The sequence below is a fragment of the Topomyia yanbarensis genome, chromosome 1, assembly GCF_030247195.1.
Source record: "Topomyia yanbarensis strain Yona2022 chromosome 1, ASM3024719v1, whole genome shotgun sequence".
Classification (NCBI taxonomy): Eukaryota; Metazoa; Arthropoda; class Insecta; order Diptera; family Culicidae; genus Topomyia; species Topomyia yanbarensis.
The window spans coordinates 169,518,597-169,521,518 of NC_080670.1; the positions used below are offsets into that span (position 1 = coordinate 169,518,597).

Here is a 2,922-nt window from a genome sequence, read left to right on the forward strand (position 1 = left end):
GAATTTGAATGACTGAATCAGTCAATTCGTGCCTTTGAATACAACGTTTGAAAATTTAGTCATCAAAGAATGAGAACAATAGAGATACATTAGAAAGCATCGACCTTACCACAGAGAATTAGACCGAGCATTATTTCCGCTCTGATGTGTCGCGTTACGAATATCCGCGAAATAACCTACAAACAATACGAGACGTAACTGCAATGCGGGTGAGTATATAAGATGGTCGTCATTCTTGTTGGTACCAAACCAGTTTTCAACAGTTTTACGAAATGAAACTATTGTTAATACTTATTTGTGTGCTATTGGCGTTGTTCCAGGTATCTTCTGGTGCACTAGCAGGCGGAGACCGGAATAATACGGTAACTTTGACGGTATTCTCTGAACACTAGAAAACATAGTTACAGTCAGTATCGAGAAACTTGTTGTCGAATCGAGAGAACCTGGTTGAAATTTACATCTTAGTTATCAGTCAAACAAACCTACAAGTCGATGATTGAAATAGTGAGAAATTTCTTAGATAAACCATTCACTGCCCATAAAAGCATAAGAGTCCCATATGGATTTTTGACGAAAATGAGATACCTTTTGGATTGTATTCTGTATCACCACTGAATCACAATGAACAAATAAAATTACCAGGTTTGTTATGAAAATACCGAAAAAAATACCAAAACATGGTTGTCCCATCCATAAGGTTCAATGAGAATGTAAATCTTTAATAGTGTTTTTCTCGGCTTGCTGTTTTTCAATATGGGACTCTTATGCTTTTATGGGCAGTTCAGCCTTCAATTGTAGGCGAGAAAGTGTTATTAAGCGGTCCACGTAAAACAGGGGGACCCTAGCAACACAAGTGAAACTACGATTTTCATGCTTATTTATACCCTGTTCTATTATGCTCTATTATAGGAAGATAATAAACCGATTATTGGAAAACGACAGGCACCTGAACCAGTAGACGTAGCCTCTCCATGAATCAAGGGATAATGATATACTGATGGTGATGTGTATAGTACAGGACACATCAAAATGTTGCATAAATTGGACATGCTATTCAACATATCTAACAGATCAATAAAATAAAATCTGAATAAAACAAACAGAGAGTGTCAGTATATTTACGAAGTTTCGAAATTAATTCTTTCGCTAGTGAATCCCTGCGCCCCGATTGAAGATCAGAAAGTATTATAGAGTCTCCGAAGAGTTACGAGCTCGATTATGTATCAGTATCTCTTGTCAACAAAGATGACGCCAAGAAAAGTATCTTAGAGCAAACGGAATAGATCCTTCAGTGATCCTTATTGCATTTAAGAGGTGTTATGTAATGATCAAAAATTGGTCAAGTTCAACTGACGGATTTTTTTCATCGTGCACTAAAAAAACAATAAAACTCGTTTCGAACACTTTTATGATAAGTTTTATGTACCGTTCGAAAAGCGTGAAAAACCTAACTTTCCACCAAAGAAAATATTTATTTTTTTTATTCATTTCGTTTATTTGATAGGCACAAATGCGTTAGCTTGGCGGTGCCAAATTCTTTTGTTTTTACATTTTGGATATCTTAAAACTAGGAGGTCACAATGTTGAAATATTTTTTTCATAAAAGAGAAAAAATTTACAGCTATCTTAAGACTAGAAATAAGATTCTATATACAAGAGAGGGGCAAAAGATTTTTTTATGAAAATTTTTAAAACAAGGGATTCAGTTTGATATACTAGAGGGGGAGTAATAGTATTTTACGAAATATTTTACAGTTATCTTAAAACTAACAATATAGTTTGGTACACAAAAGGGGGAAAAATATTTATGAGAAATTTCACAGATATCTTAAAACTAGGGATACAATTCTATTTACAAGATGGAGGACAATAGTTTCAATAACGAGTAAAAATTACAGCTATCTTAAAACTAAGAATACAGAACACAAATTTGATTTTTTTTAACGAAGTCTTATGCTTGGTCAAGATATTCAGAGGGGGGCTTATTTCCACATCAGTGTAGCAGCAGCTGTATCAAAGATAGGGGAGAGAAGGAGTAGATGGTGATAGGGAAAGAAGAGCAAAACTTGCAACTTTCAGGCAAACGGGAGATCAGCGAAACAATAGATAATATATTGATTCAGTTTGAAATGAAAAGTTTTGAGCAATTTTCTGAGATGTTTTTTTTTTGTCAAACAAATGTTTGTCCCCGGCTGAGGACTAGGGCTTTGCTCAGAAACACAAATCGTCGCTGTTGTGCTATCTTATGACAAACGCCATTTTGGGGTAAACTGAGTTCTAAATCTAAATCTAAAAAATCTCTCCAAAGTGACGTTTTTAGAATTTTGAAATTCTGCTTGGTTACTGAGATATAGCGAGAAACGCGCTGAGAAATTTTTAATTTTTTGCTTCAAATGACTGTGTCTGGGGATTGGCTCAAGTTATGTTGATGTATAATGTTTTTATGTGTAAAACTATCTGAGAAACGCAATTACATAATAATTTTCAAAGTACAAATACACGAATTGTGAGAAAAAATGCAGTTAAAGTTTTAAACTGGAAATATAGCATATTTTGCAACACTGTAACCAAAAATAACTATTTTTTTTCTAGATTCCCTGACTCATTACCTTTAAAATGCATCTCACTGATTGTTTATAGACCAAATGAAGCCAAAGATATGAATAAATGTTAATAATTAATGCTTTTTTCTATGGAAAATTTTCCATGCTCGATTATGACACGCCATACAAATTCTGTCCTATGAAACGTGTGAGTGCGACTTTTGTTTACATTTTTAGTAAAAACTCGCAACATAGTCAACCGATCTTCGTAATATTTGAGATATTATTACAGAATAGATGAAAGCATCAATTGTCTTCTTTGAATTGTTTCCACCATTTAAAAGTTTCAAGATATATACAATCTCAAACTTTAAAAATC

At 33.7% G+C, this 2,922-nt stretch overlaps 1 long non-coding RNA gene across 1 annotated transcript; it reads left to right on the forward strand.

Moving 5' to 3' along the window:
* Positions 1–252: 252 nt before the first annotated feature.
* LOC131676409 (uncharacterized) lies at positions 253–1,117 on the forward strand. The gene is made up of 2 exons (XR_009303173.1): positions 253–362; positions 910–1,117. It is a non-coding gene; the product is annotated as an uncharacterized LOC131676409 (long non-coding RNA).
* The last annotated feature ends 1,805 nt before the right edge of the window (positions 1,118–2,922 follow it).